This window comes from Pelophylax lessonae (genome assembly GCF_965119305.1).
Source record: "Pelophylax lessonae genome assembly, chromosome: 3".
Classification (NCBI taxonomy): domain Eukaryota; kingdom Metazoa; phylum Chordata; class Amphibia; order Anura; family Ranidae; genus Pelophylax; species Pelophylax lessonae.
In genome coordinates, this window is record NC_138770.1 from 109,778,058 (window position 1) to 109,794,883 (window position 16,826).

The following is a 16,826-nucleotide window of genomic DNA, read 5'->3' on the forward strand; positions in this document are numbered from 1 at the left end:
TTTTAATTACTTCCCGCCCGCCCGCCTGCCATCAAGTGATGGAATGACGTCATATGACTGCGCCCCAAAATGGCCGTTCAGTGATTACGGCCATGCCATGTTCCTAGGCGTGACCCCGATCTTGGTAAAGAGCCGATGACACGGCTCTTTACCCATGTGATCGGCTGTGTCCAATCACAGCCAGTCACATGTAAATGCAGAAGTGCCGTTTATTGGCTCTCCTTGCCTCACATTGACAGAGTGTGCGGCGAGGAGAGCCAATCAGCAGCATCGCCTTGCAGGGGAGACCAGTACAAGTAATCCGAACACTGAGGATTACAGTAATGCCCCAGTAGTGCCTCTCAGCGACACCAATCAGTGTCCATCAGTGACACCAATCAGTACTCATTAGTGATACCAGTCAGTGCCCATCAGTGCCTGCTCATCAGTGCTGCCTATCAGTGCCACCCATCTGTGCCCATCAGTGCCCACCAGTGGCGCCTATCAGTGCCCATCAGTGCCACCTATCATTGCCCACCAATGCCCGCTATTAGTGCCCCCCAGCGCCACCTATAAGTGCCCATTAGTGCCGCCTATCAGTGCTCATCAGTTTCGCATATCAGTGCCACCTATCAGTGCCCATCAGTGTGGCATATTAATGCCTCCTTATCAGTGCCACCTAATCAGTGCTCTTTAGTGCCACCTCATCAGTGCCCATCAGTGCAGCCTATTAGTGCCCTCATCAGCGCATATTAGTTAAGGAAAAACATTACCTTTTTACAAAATTTACTGATAAAAACTAAGCAAAACTTTTTTTTTTCAAAATTTTCAGTCTTTTTTCTTTTTTCATATCACATATGTCATTTTCACTTTGTAATGGAATTTTCACTTAGCTTAGCAAATGAGGTGAAGTTTTACTGTTTTCAATCATCCAATCATGTGCAAATAAAAATATTTTTTATTTCCCTTGCATGGGTATACTGTGTAAATTGAATTTGTGTACTGCATTTACTAAGCTGAAAATGAAAATTCCTTTGAAAGTGTTCTGTAATCCTTTAGTAAATCAACACCGCCATCTCTAAGAGCCCATTCAGACTGGCGCGATCCGACTTCGAGGGGCGACCTGTTAAGACTTCGGCGCGACTTGCAGGGACTTCACATATTGGAAGTCAATGCAAGTTGCTCTCAGGTCGCCCCAAAGTAGTACAGGACACTTTTTCTAAGTCGGAGCGACTTGTGTCGCTCCTATTAGAACGGGTCCTGTGCTAATCAATGGCGAGCGACCGAGCGCGACTTGTCGCGCTAGTCTGAATGGGGACTAAAGCAACAGGCTATATGAAACATAAAGGTTGCAAAAAAATAAGTATAAAAACAATGAATACCATAGATAACAGTAACTAAACAGATAATAATGAATAATCAACCACAGCATGAGCTTTAAAGTGCCTTTTGGAAAACTATACAAACATGAATATTTACAGTCCTTGTCCCCAGCTGGGGAGATTCCCCCTCTCTGTTTGTTGTAGTGACCACTGCCACTAGGATCGAAACTGAGGAAAATTGTCACCGGAACATAAATAGAGAGAACGTTTTTCAATGGAGATACTGGTTTGTGGTGACAACTGTCTAATATAATGTTTTGGATTTAAATATTGTTTAACTCTTTATGTTGAGTACAAGCAGCAAAATGTAATGGGTTCTGGTAAGACACGCCTATTGGACCACCTGACTCTGAAAACTGCTGAAGCAATAATTGTTATACAGGCCTAAAGAATCTAAAAAAAACAGAAGGAAAAAAAATCAGCAACTATGAAAATCCTATAGCACCACGTAAAGCGCAAAACACACAGATAAAATACACACATACACTATTTTGTCAAAAGTATTGGGACGCCTGCCATTACACGCACATGAACTTTAATGGCATCCCAGTCTTAGTCAGTAGGGTTCAATATTGAGTTAGCCCACCCTTTGCATTTATAACAGCTTTAAGTCTTCTGGGAAGGCTGTGCACAAGGTTTAGGAGTGTGTCATTTGGACAACTTTATACAATTTCATTTTGGACATGTAGCACTGCCCCCTAGAGGACTGCCGTATATAACACTTTCTGGATTCCCCTGGGTTACACCTGTCCACTGACTCCATACCCTGGAGTGGTCCCCTTCGTAGGCAGACCCCTGGGCAAGTTCATCTGTACTCACGGACACTGTTTTTCCAGAGTCACTGTTGCCTCCAACTCCATCAGTCAGCTTTTCTGGACCTCTGTATTCAGCCCCAAACTCTGGTTCACCAGGCCGACTGCCTGTGACCACCATCCACAGCTAAAGAAGGAGAGACAGCCATCACCCTCCTTCCGGGACCTGGCTTCCCGTCCGAAGTCCCTTTGCCACATGTGCCCTTGGCTTTTATATCCTATCCCATGATGCACCTCTTCTGTGCCAAACCCATGGGATAGGTATTAAAGCCTTTGTGTCACTGGCTGGGTTTCCTCCACTGTCCAATGTGCCTCACTATTGGACACAGTGGGGACACTCCCTCAGCCCAGGTGAATCACACACAGGACACATGGAACAGGCCTAACTGTAAATTCTGCTCCCTGATAAGCAGAAAGCACATAACTTTGGCATGTTGCTCTGCTGATAAGCAGCCAGAGCCAAAACTATACTGCCTATCTAGCACCTGACTAGGAGGGTTCTACAGAAAATGTCATGCTCCCAACTTTGTGGGAACAGTTTGGGATTGGCTCTTCCTCTTCCAACATGACTGCGCACCAGTGCACAAAGCAAGGTCCATAAGGACATGGATGAGGGAGTTTGGGGTGGAGGAACTTGACTGGCCTGCACAGAGTCCTGACCTCAATCCAATAGAACACCTTTGGGATGAATTAGATCAGAGACTGCGAGCCAGACCCTCTCATCCACATCTGTGCCTGACCTTACAAATATGCTTCTGGAAGAATAGTCGAACATTCCCATAGACGCACTCAATATTAAACCCTACAGACTTAGACTGGGATGCCATTAAAGTTCATGTGCGTGTAAAGGCAGGCTTCCTAATACTTTTAACAATATAGTGAATCATTTCTATGTGAATGAATAATGTCCCTGCACACAAGAACTTATTTGATTGTGTTTTATTGAAATTTTGTTTTATAAAGTGCAAGGACTGTTGTGTTAAAGTTCAACTTTTTATTAGCCCCCAAAGCACTGGTAGATTACAACTGCAGGGGTGTTCAGAAGGTTTTTCAGCTAGGACCGGCACTAGCAGAAGGGGCATTTAAATGTAAGTACTGTCTCTTGTGCTGTTTTTATTTTTTTAATTTCCCTAAACGTATGCTTTAAGCTGATTTCATTCTCATAGAGATCTAAAAAAAGTGTAAAATGACGATAGTTTTCTCTTTAAACATCCTGACATGGGCACAAGCAGTTTGAGTACAGAATAAACAGCCCACTTTGCATGTGATTGAAGCTTTCAACCAGTGTAAGACATTCTGTTTGCAAACAGTCATAACATATTAGTCATCAGGCCCAATGACTGTGCGCAGATTTAAAAGACATTGCTGAATGTAAGAGCCACTTAAATAATTAATCTCCCCGCCGTGTAAACATAGCAAACACTGCTATAATGTCAGTGGCGTACAGCACCCAATTCCAACAGCGCCCTCGGTTGTCACCACGGTGCAAGTTATTAGCCAAGACAGAAACTCGCAGGACTCTGCCCTCCCTCCTTGTCTAAGAACTTCCTCATTCATCAAGCCTTTTGATGTGTGTGGTTTTCCGAGAGCATTAAAAGCCCACGCTGATTGTGGTGGCACTGCAACGCCATCGTTATCCCTGTAAAACAACAGACCTGCTTGGCAAATGGGAACAGGGGAACGTCACCCGAAATGTTCCAAGCTGCAGAAGATGTGACGAAAAGAAACATACGGACTTAGTTTACTTTACTATTTTTGTTTTTTTTTTGGATTTGGATTTGGTTCTTAAAATTATGAATGACAGTCCAAAACCGGGGAAACCATAGAGATGGAAAATCAGTGTTTATATAATCCGATGAAGGAGACAAAACATGGGCGTCGTGTGGATGTGGTTATATCTGAGCCATACCATGGAAAAAAAGGGAGTTTTGCATAAGGCTGATGCTTTAAAGGGGTTTTCTAGCTCACGCTGTGACATATCCATCCCTCCTTAGACAAACTATCAAAAGTCCATGTGACTGTTCCCTCTACCAGCCAACCTGCTGGCTTGTTAGAGGTACCCTGTTTCCCCGAAAATAAGACAGTGTCTTATATTCATTTTTGCTCCCAAAGATGCGCTAGGTATTATTTTCAGGGGATGTCTTATTTTTCCATGAAGAAGAATACGGTACACATTTATTGTTGAACAAAAAAAAAGGAAATGTATTACCTATATACGGTACGGTAGTAGTTGTCATCACAAACCAGCAAATGACATCCTCCTGTGTAATTTTGATCCCCCCCCCTTCTGATCCTGCTGTGTCATTTTGATTGCCCCCTCTGATCCTCCTGTGTCATTTTAAGTGATCCCACTCCCCCCACCCCTGTGCAGTAGACACCTTCACCAGACATCCCCCCCACTCCTTTATCAGACATTTCCCCCCTACCTCAGTCACCCCTGTGTGTCCACACAATGTGCCCGACTCCTACCCCGCGCGACTCACTGTCTAATTGTGAGTCAGCCAGACTCTGTCAGGGCAGAGCGGGCAGCAGGCGGCAGCTTGTCCTGGCGGCGGCACGGGCTCTCTGATTAAAAGAGACCGCGCACTTCCTGTCTGCTCCGGCTGCACTGCGGCCAATGGTAAGCTGGGCGGCGGCGCCCGCCGCTACGGTCCACAGTTACGGTAGCTTTGGGGGGCCTTATTATCGGGGAGACCTTATGTTCGGGGGAGGCCTTATTATCAGGGAGGTCTTATTTTCGGGGGTATGCCTTATATTTCAGAAACTGTAAGTAGGTCTTATTTTCGGGGGATGTCTTACCTTCGAGGAAACACGGTAGAATAGCAAACTCATAACTTCCTGATATGGCATTGGTTTCCTAAGGCTGGGGCATGCACCACTGGTACTAGGCTCACAGGGTCCATTGCGAACAGTGCAGCTAGTAGCATGGTGAAATAGTCTGTTTGACCTTCTTTGTATTTTTTAGAAAATCCTAAGGAAGACAATAGGCTCAATTCACAAAGCTAACACACCAGGATAAGGATACTACCTTTCAAAAATACAGCAGTTACTGTATTTTCAGTTAAAGTGTTACTTAACCCAGGAGCCTGTATTCACTATATCTGGTCTCCCACAGTACACAGAACATGGAAATGCTATTATTTTACTAAATATAAACTTCTAAATACCTTTGGCCCTGTGCTGATCACATGCACCCTCCCAAGAAAAAAAAAAAAACTCTCTAGCAATACACACGAAACTGAGCATGTGCAGCCTGACTCCTTAGGCTCTGTGTTATTAGAAATTATCAGGGGATAGTATAAGGAGGGGAGGATCAGAGAAGACAGGATTAAACAGCCTTTTTACCCAATGCGGAGGCTTAACCCCTTAGGTTCCACAGTGAGTATAACAAGCATGCTTTACTGCATAGAGACATTGATTTTACTGTTGTGAGTTTAGTAACACTTTAAAGTGGAATTCCAGACTAAGGCACAACAATGGCTCTAATATTAGATGAAAAAGACCCAATTAATTTTCAGATTCATTTTTGTTTCTCATGTTGTACATTTTCTTGGGGCCTTGCACTACCGTCCTACCTCGCCATGGTAAGGTACGTCATTTCTGCTTTGACTGCGATGCTAGGCAGAGATAGGCGCCATTTTAAAATTGGGAATTCAGTCTTTTGTTGTCGACACACAGTGGGGCGTGCTTCGTTCCAACTGCACATGTGAAAGATCAGGAGGTGCATGCTGGGTAGCCAGCTGCACCTTATCCTGGAAGAGAATCCTAGCGGGCTTCAGATGCCCTCAGTCACAGTCAAAAGGAGCACAATTTTGCAGATTGCTGATTTGTTAACCATGAGCAGTGACTGTCATGCTAGGTATTTAAAAACAAAAAAAAGTCTGGAACTCTTAAAATTTAATGAGATTTGAAAATATAGTCATAGTGTAAGCAGGTGCTTACAAGTGTGGAATTAAGTAGATAAGTTCTCCGGCCTGTCCAGGGGGGAAGCGTTAAGTCAGTTGCACAGATTCCTGGTCATTTCTGGGTTCTGCCCTCTGCCCTGTGTTGATATATAAAGGGGGAAGGCTCTGCTCCACTGCCCGGGGACCGTGGCCTGCATGAGAAGCAGTCAAGAGGCAAATCTGGAAGAAGTGACCACTAGCAACATGCGAAGTACCCTCTAGGAAAGGTTTCCTGAGCCAGAACTCCTCCACATTATAAGCTCTCACCTTGGGAAAATGTATTCACCGGGCAGCTTGGATCTAGTTAGTTAGAAAAGCGCTGTTACTGAACTGTTGGACTGTGATAACAAATGTGTCTAGTAAAGTTTGGTTAACTGGTAAACGCCTGGTCTAAAAGTACCTAAAGGAGTGCATGGTGGTACATGGCTTTTCTGGAATAACAGGGCCTATAAGCTCATATGTTGGTGAAGAGGAAGAAACGGAAGGCCATCATGAAAGGTTAACTCAGCAGAGGAGTTGGCGAGAAGTGTGTATTTGCTACTGGTAACCATGAACTGGTGGGAATGTAATAGCTGCCAGACAGAAGAGAGTGGTACCAGTCAATTGGGACAAAACTCGTGGTATGGAGCTCCATGGACCTAGCTGCAAGTACGGGAGAGGAATAAGTTAATTAAGTGCATGCATGAGGTCTGAGATAAGTGCACGGCTGAACCCCATTCTGTCACTGGGAGTGAGGTGGCAGAGAAATGCTGGACTGGTGGAGCGGCACACATGCTCAACAGTGTCCCCCTATAAATGCTACATTAAGAGGACAAGGTTTGCAGCAACATGGGATGTAGTGCTTCACAGGAAGAAGTTGCTTGTGCTACACAGCTGCACAGGGATTTGGCTCACTTCTAAGTTGGGGTTCCACCTTAATGTTGAGTTCACATGAACCAGGCCCCGTCTGGTCCTGGGCAATAGTGAGCCATTCAATAGAAAGGTACCTTCACATGCAGGGCGAGGCCAGGGGAGCACACAGGGGCCCAGAGACAGCAGAACGCAAGTGAACTGGATAGAAGGAGTGGCGGGGGCAGCATACAGAGGAACCAATCTCCTCCATTTTCCTCCTGCATCTACAGGAGGAAAAAGGAGGACAGTGATTTCTCTACATGCTGCCCCCGCCGCCCCTCCTATCCAGGTTCGCTTTAACTCCTCCATGCAGAAAACTTTCTTTTCAGAAAATACAAGGCTTTATCTGAATGGACAAGGTGATAGGTAGATGAATGCCAGGATTTCAACTTGCCCATTCAGTGAAAAGAATGCAAGAGGATTTCTGATAGGAGGAGTTATAAAGTGACAATGGTCAACTGGACACTGGTCACAATAAAAAAATAAATTTAAATCCAGCCAAAAGATATTTTTTTTAGTTTTGGATAGAATTTGTTATAATTCATTGCTATCTGAGATTCCATAAGAAATATTTCTACTCACTTACTGTCCCAGTGACAATTCATTAACCAACCATAAAGTGAGGGAAAATCTCCAACAACACAGACAGAAATATGGAAAATCTCCAACAGAGCCCTGTATAGCAGTAAAGCAGTCAGTAAGCGGCTCTAATGTTTCCCTACTCTGTCCAAGCCAAAAAACTCCTGGCTGGACAAACATTTTTAAACATTTCTAGGGACAGAAATTACTAGTGACAACAATTTAACAAACCTCTGCATTCCTCTTGCTGTCGCTTGCCTGTGGCACGTGCTATAAGCCAAGGCAAATTGCAGTTATCAAGTGTCTGTCTCCTTCTTATCTGTTGTCGGATTGGCCAAGGTAGGAGGGGGGGGGGGGGTGGTCAGGTTGGACCTCATAACTAGAGTTAGAAAGCACTTAACGCCATGGGACAAAGTACTATAAGTGTTTTGTCCCATCAGGGACAGAACTGTAAAAATTATTTTGATAGATCTTTAACCAGTTCCCGACCACCCGCCGCCTTTTTACTGTGGCAGGGTGGCTGCTACAGGCAAAACGACGTAAACCTACGTCGCTTGCCTGAGAGAAACTGGGGATCGAGCGCACGGCGGCGGCGGCGCGATCCCGTTACGATCGTCAGCGGGGAAGCCGATGCTTGTGTCAGGCGGCTCTGATTGCCGCCTGACACTCTCGATCGTTCCCCGCTGAGAGAGAAGGATGGTTGGCTGTTGTAAACAGAGCAGGCAGATGACAGCTCCGTCTCTGCTTACTATGCTGAGATGGAGCTGTCAGATCCCCGCTCTCCCCTATGGGAGATCGGATGAAAATGGACCGCCTGTCCGTTTTCATCCAATCCTATCCGATCCTCCAGACAGATGGAAAATAGGGTTTCCATCCGTCTGGATTTCACGGACAGGATCGGATCGGATAGCAGCGGGTGTCAGCAGAGATGTCGCCGCTGACATCCACTGCTCCATAGGGGTGCATGAAAAGCTGACAGGCGGACATGATCTGAAAGCTCGTGTGAAAGGGCCCTTAGTATTCTTCCAGTGGCTGCCGCCTACTTGGCTCTCACATAGAATATTAAAGGTGAAGTTAAGCACCACAGCCCACACACTTCTTGTGACATTTATGTGTCACTAATAATTGCATATGGGGGGGGGGCGTGGCTGCTGATTTTTGACAGACAGGTACAATTTGAGTAAGAGTAACTGCTGTATAGTCTGCGCATTTTGCAGAAAGTGCAATAGCAGATAGAGCTGACTGAGCAAAACATAAAAGTACCATAAAAGTACCACTATGTGGTCATGTTTGGGACAGTTTCATTTTAAGGTTAGGGGTGAGAGCACGTTCAGTACTGTTTTTTGTTTTGACCTCAAAACGAACACTAACAACACAGAGTCCGCAAACACTAAACTTAATATACCAACACATTTGGCTTTTGGAGTTAACATTAACCTTGTTGCATCCAAGAACTACTGAGGTTGACTGCAGGTGGCAGGGCGAGGCGGCACCACTTACTATGGTAAAAGGGATTGAGGGTTGGAATCGCTCGCTACAAAAAAATATACCATACCCATGGCCTAAAACTGCAGACATGAGCTTGTTTTAGGCACTCAAAGTCCAGGATGTTTCAAAACGGTATAAGGATGGCAAGTGGGTAAAGGGAGCCTGAGTTCAAAAAGTCAAGAAATGCTATCTAGGTTGGATCCATACTTTTATGGTGTGTTAACACAAAGCGTGATTATGGGTGTTACTTTAATTATTGTTAAGGGACAGCTTAGTCATTTAAATAGGCTGCCCAAAGCACCACATGGACAAAAAAAGGTGCATGTACTTTTTATTGGAATGCAGTATACCACAACACATGGTACTGAATTACTGTGCATTGTGGCACTCTGCAACACACATGCATTTGCAAGGTGCTTAGAGATGAACTGCTGAACCCCAACATGCAACAAATACATTTTCCTGGATGTTGCTTGAAGCACAAAACTGTGAACTAAGTCAAAGGGTACATTTAAAAATGTTATTTGTGTTTAAAGGAGAAGTACAGACAATGCTCGTTTAACTGTACTTCTCCTATGGATCACAGGAGTGCAGTTTATTTTGCACTCCCATTACCCATTTTCAGCAGAGAGCGGACTGAATTCCACTTTCTGCTGATGTCACAGAGCCAGTCCAGGCTTGGACGTCATCACGATCATGGAGTCGGGATCCTTCCATATGCCTGGACCAGCACCCAGGTCAGCCTCTCAGCGAGCCGCTGAGAGCCTGAGCTGGCCCCTCCCTGCCACTAAACAGCCCAGCGCTCCAGTGAGAAAAGAAGAGGTGGCAGAGCAGAGAGCTGCTGAGTGACAGTACTCAGTAGTTTGTATGCCCCCCTCACCCCCCCCCCCCGTGCTTGTATGCATGCCTGACAACGTTAGGGCATGCTCCTAATGAGACGAGAGATGGTGTCCTGGGGTTTTTCCTCCCAGATCTGGACCAGGGCATCACTGAGCTCCTGAACAGACTGAGGTGCAACCTGGTGGCGTCAGATGGACCGAAACATAATGCCCCAGAGGTGTTCTATTGGATTTAGGTCAGGCGTGTTGGAGATACAACAACTTTAAAGCTTAGCCTATTACAGATTAACTTCAGTTCACAAATAGGACACTAGATGTCGCTAATGCTCAGTGATATGCTATGCATTATCTATGATGTGTTGTAATTTCCTGTACACTGTACTGAACCTGTTGGTTATCTCTTCCTGTCTCTTGTTCTTATTACAATGAGGTGACATCTTTGATTTCTGTGTTATGTTCCAATAAAGAAGCCAGTTCCTGTTTACTCCACAATGTCTGATCTGAATGGACTCTGCACCCACCTCTGCAACAGGTTATGGGCCCAGGATCCGGATAAAGATCAACATAAGGAAGCTTTCCAGTGACATCTCCTATAGACAAGTAAGACTGTTTATATATAAAGGAGGGGAAAATGTTCAGAAACTCAGAACTTAAACTCTCAGTGGCCAAGCTGAACAATGACAATTATCAGCTATGGAAGTTTAAAGTGGAAATGCTATTATCTAGAGATGACTTGTGGGAGGTTACCACCACAGAGAGGCCACAGGACAATAATCAGGACTGGGACAAGAAAAACAGACAGGCACAGGCCACCATAAGCTTACTAGTGGAGGATGATCAGCTCATACATATACGCCATGAGGACACAGCGAAAGGCATGTGGGACATACTAAGAAGACTGCATGAAAGATCCAGTTTAAACAGCAAGCTGTTTCTACTGTGAAAACTTTACAGAATGAGACTTAGCAGAGAACAGGACATGCAGGAGCATATAAACGCAATGCTGGAAGTGATTGCACAACTCAGATCAATCGGGGAGAATATGACAGACAGCCATGCTGTAGCCATGTTGTTATGCAGTTTGCCCGATACATATACTGCACTGATCAATGCACTGGAGACACGACCTGAGACAGATCTGACGCTAACATTTGTAAAAACCAGGCTCATAGATGAGTATCAGAGAAGAAAGGAATTAGTGCATGACTCCACAGAAATCGACACCAGAACCGCTCTTAAAGCTACAGATGCAAGGTTACACAGGAAAGAGACCAGAGTGTGTTTCAGTTGTCACAAACAGGGACACATAAAGAAAGACTGTACTATATGGAAAGCAGAGCAAAGAAGACAGCGTCCCTCTTATGCTAAACAAAAGGTCAAAGCCACAATCAATGATCAATGGGAAGGAAACTGGAATGCCACATTTAAAGTGACAGGCAACAATAAATGTCAAGGCTGGTGCATCGATTCGGGGGCAACCAGTCACATGACAAGTGATAGAAGTTTTTTCTCAGAACTTGATCTGAACAACAAAGAAACTATTTATCTTGCAGATGGAAGCAAAATACATGCAGAAGGATATGGGCATGGAACCCTTGTATGCCCTCATGATGCAGGACACAATCTAACCATACCAGTGAAAGATGTACTTTATGTTCCTAATCTAGAAGGAGGACTCTTATCTGTGAAGCGTCTGACAGCCAGAGGACTCACTGTAAAATTCCAAGGTGACAAGTGTTGAATCCTAAACGGCAACCAGACAGTAGCAAGTGCCAAGCTGGATGATCATCTATATCACCTCGACACAGTGAAGGAAAAGGTGAGACTATGTACACACAAGCACAATGACTGTATACATATATGGCACAGACGTCTAGGTCACAGACACCCAGAATGCATACAGGAACTACAGAGGAGGAATCTGACAAGGGATCTAACAATATCCCCTTGTCCAGTTACTGTTAAGTGTGAATGTTGCATTAAATCCAAAGCTACAAGAGCAACACTTCCCAAAGTCAGTCAGAAGAGAGCTTCAAGACCACTTGACTTAGTTCACAGTGACGTGTGTGATTCCCCTAAACCCACCTACACCTGGAGGCAAAAGGTACATAGTGACTTTCATAGACGACTATTCAAGATACACAGTCACCTACCTAATGCAACACAAGAGTGAAGTTTTTGACAAATTACAAGACTATATAATAAAGACCAGTAACAAGTTTCAGAGGAAGCCTCTCATACTTTGGAGTGACAATGGAGGTGAATTCACAGGATATCAGATACAAGAGTACTTAAAACAGAATGGAATAGAACATCAAAAGACAGTCCCATATACACCAGAACAAAATGGAGTAGCTGAAAGAAAGAACAGAACTCTGACTGAAATGATCAGATGTATGCTGACAGACTCTGGACTACCACAAAAATACTGGGGTGAAGCAGCTATGACAGCTACAAATTTGCAGAACAGACTTCTTTCCAGAACAATAGAGAAAACTCCATATGAACTTTGGCACAATGAGAAACCAAATGTAAAACACCTAAGAGTTTTTGGATGCAAAGCATTCATCTACATACCTGAAGAAAAACGTACCAAACTCCAAAACAGAGCATTTGAAGGTATCTTTGTTGGATACAATGTCAAAGGTTACAGAATCCTAAATCCCAAAACAGACAAGGTTACCATTAGCAACAGCATAACTTTTGTTGAAGATTTCAGAGACAATGTAATGACTACAGTAGAAGCAAAAATAGAAGGGAAAACTGACATTGACCAGCCCATCTCTGTAACTACTGAACAAACAGTTGAAGTGAGTGCAGACTCTACCAGTACTGAAGAGCAGATACAAGAAGGCTCAGACACAAAACCGAGACGTTCAACAAGAGAAAACAAAGGTAAACCACCTGTACGTCTCTCATACAAAGCAAGTACTGCCAGTATCAACGAACCTGCAACCTGGGAAGAAATATCTCAGCTTTCAGAAAAAGAAGCAAGTAAATGGATAAAGGCTGCTGATGAAGAGATAAAATCCATGCATGACACTAAAACATGGACACTTACAAAACTACCACCCGGAAGGAAAGCCATAGGCTGTAAATGGACTTTTAAAGTGAAATACAATGCAGATGGCACAATTGAGCGATACAAAGCAAGACTAGTAGCCAAGGGCTATTCTCAAAAATACGGAGAGGACTATGACGAGACATTTGCACCAGTAGTCAAGCACACTACAATACGGACTTTACTGACAGTAGCCGTCACAAGGAAAATGCAAGTGAAACATTTTGATGTGAAAAACGCGTTTCTACATGGCGAGCTAACAGAAGAAATTTACATGGAACAGCCGCCAGGGTTCAAAGATGAACAAAAGCCAGACCTAGTTTGCAAACTTCGCAGGAGTATATATGGTCTAAAGCAAGCAGCCAGAGCGTGGAATATAAAAATAAATGAAGGGCTTACACATCAAAACTTTCTGAGGAGTAAAGCAGACCCCTGCTTATACACAAAGAAATTGTCAGACAGATGGGTCTATATGCTTATTTATGTGGATGATATCCTGATTTGCTTTGAGCAAGAAGGGGATGAAGCAGAAATACTAGAAAAACTAAATCAGAACTTCAACACCAAAGATCTTGGCAACATAAAGAATTACCTCGGCATCCAGATCGAGAGAGAGGAAGATGGCAGATTTCTTCTGAACCAAAGACACAAAATACAAGAAATAATTGAAACATTTGGAATGGAAGACGCCAAACCAGTAAAGTCTCCTATGGAAACCAACTACCTAAAGGAGATGAATTGCCAAGATAACCCATTACCTACTAATACTCAATACAGGAAGGCAATAGAGAAATTGCTATATCTTGCCACTGCTACAAGGCCGGACATTGCAGCAACTCTTGGAATCCTATGCAGAAAGGTTTCAATGCCAAGTCAAAAGGACTGGAATGCTGTAAAGCGAATCATTCGCTATCTTAAAGGGACTTTGCATTACAAGTTAAAGTTACCAGCAATTGATGAAAGGACCTTAACAGGATATGTGGATGCTGACTGGGCAGGAGACACCAGCGACAGGAAATCTACCAGTGGCTACTTATTTTTTCTGTCAGGAGGTGCCATCAGTTGGACTAGTAAAAAGCAACTCTCTGTTTCACTGTCGTCTAATGAAGCAGAATACGTTGCTGCAGCGCAAGCAAGCCAAGAAGTTCTATGACTGAGACAGCTATTAACAAATTTGGGTCAACCACAGTTGGGACCAACAGAAATCTATGAGGACAATCAAGGATGCCTTGCACTTGCACGCATGGAAGGAGTTAATTCAAGAACCAAGCACATTGGTGTGAAGTTCCACTTTCTTAGGGATCTTCAAGAGCAAGGTCTTCTTGAGTTACTTTATTGCCCAACCGAGGATATGATAGCAGATATCTTTACAAAGCCTCTGACCGCTGAAAGACACTCAAGGCTTACAGAGAAGATGGGTTTAATAGACTAAGCCTTAGCTGTTGAGAAGGGGTGTTGGAGATACAACAACTTTAAAGCTTACCCTATTACAGATTAACTGCAGTTCACAAATAGGACACTTGATGTCGCTAATGCTCAGTGATATGCTATGCATTATCTATGATGTGTTGTAATTTCCTGTACACTGTACTGAACCTGTTGGTTATCTCTTCCTGTCTGTTGTTCTTATTACAATGAGGTGACATCTTTGATTTCTGTGTTATGTTCCAATAAAGAAGCCAGTTCCTGTTTACTCCACAATGTCTGATCTGAATGGACTCCGCTGCACCCAGTGATCGCACTCTGCAACAAGACGAGCATGGAGGCCATTCAATGGTATCAATTCCTTCATCCTCCAGGAACTGGCTGCATACTCTCACCACATGAGGCCAGGCATTGTCGTGCACCAGGAGGAACCCAGTGCCCACTGGACTAGCGTAGGGTCTGACAATGGGTTCAAGGATTTTATCCCGATATCTAATGCCAGTCAGGGTGCCATTGTCTAGCCTGTAGAGGTCTGTGCATCCCTCCATGGATATGCCTCCCCAGACCATCACTGGCCCTCCACCAATCTGGTCATGCTGAACGATCTTACAGGCAGCATAATAATTGCCACGGCTTATCCAGACCCTTTCACATCTGTCACTCAGGGTGAACCTGCTCTCATCTGTGAAAAGTACAGGGCGACAGAGGGAGACCTGCCAATTCTGCTGTTCGATGGCAAATGCCAATAGAGTTCCATGGTGTTGGGCAGTGAGCACAGGGCCCATTAGAGGATGTCAGGCCCTCTGGCAACCCTCATAAAGTCTGTTTCTGATTGTTTGGTCAGAGACATTCACACCAGTGGCCTACTGGAGGCCATTTTGTAGGGCTCTGGCAGTGCTCATCCTGTTCTTTCTTGCACAAAGGTGCAAATATTGGCTGATGGGTTTAGGGATCTTCTATGGCCCTGTTCAGCTCTCCTAGAGTAACTGCCTGTCTCCTGGAATCTCCTCCAAGCTCTTGAGACTGTGCTTGGAGATACAGCAATTCCTCTGGCAATGGCACGTATTGATGTGCCATCCTGGAGGAGTTGGACTGCCTTTGCAAACTCTATAGGATCCAGGTATCGCCTAATGCTACCAATAGTGACACTGACCCTAGCCAAATGCAAAACTAGTGAAAAACAGTCAGAAAGACGAGTAGGGAAAAAAATGTCAGTTGCCTCCACCTTTAACCACTTGCCGACCGTCGCAAGTACATTTACTGCGGCAGTCAGCCCTCCTGGGCAAAGCTCACCCAGGAGCCTGTAGGGGGCGAGCACTCCCGCCCCCGCTCATTCACTGCCATCCCCGCGCGAGTGACCAGCGGCTCCGATGTCCGCCGGTCACTCGCGATCTCCCGCTGGAGAGGGAGAAAGGCAGGCGGCTGATGTAAACAAAGCCGCCTGTCATTCTCCCGATGTAACTGCAGAGATCATACGATCCTGCTATGTAGGATCGTATGTCTCTGTGGATACATCAAAAGCCACGCCCCTTGACAGTTAGAAGCATGCCCCTAGGGGCACACTTAACCCCTGGATCTCTAATAAAGTTAACCCCTTCCCTGCCAGTGTCATTTTTACAGTAACAGTGCATATGTATAGCACTGATTACTGTAGTAATGTCACTGGTACCCCCACAAGTGTCAAAAATGTCAGTCAGGGGTCCGATCTGTCCGCCACAATGTCGCAGTCCCGCAAAGAAAATCGCAGATCGCCGCCATTACTAGTTAAAAAAAAAACAATAATAATGACATAAATCTTTCCCTTAGTTAGTAAACGCAATAACTTTTGCGCAAACCAATAAAAATACGCTTATTGCGATTTTTTTTACCAAAAATATGTAGCAGAAAACAAATTTGCCTAAAATGTTAAAAAATTTTGATTCTTACATTTTTTTGGGGAATTTCATATAAAAAATGTGAAAAATATTGTTATTTTTTCAAAATTGACGCTCTTTTTTTGTTTATAGCGCAAAAAATAAAAATCGCACAGGTGATCAAATACCACCAAAAGAAATCTCTGTTTGTGGGAATAAAAGGACGTCAATTTCATTTGGGTACAGCGCCGCACGACCGCGCAATTGTCCGTTAAAGTCACGCAGTGCCAAATCGCAAAATAGGCCCTGGTCTTTGAGCAGGAAAATCCTCCGGGGCTTGAGTGGTTAAAACCCTTCCTGTTTTGAAGGTCGTCCTGTTGTTGCCCATCTAGTTCACCTGTTGTTAATTTCATTAACACCAAAGCAGCTGAAACCGAGTAACAACCCCCTCTGCTACTTAACTGACCAGATCAATACCCCAGGAGTTTATTTGACTTGATGCTATACTCTGATTAAACAGTGTTCCTTTTTTGAGCAGTGTATATTTAGGCGGCATAAGTACAACAGCAAAGA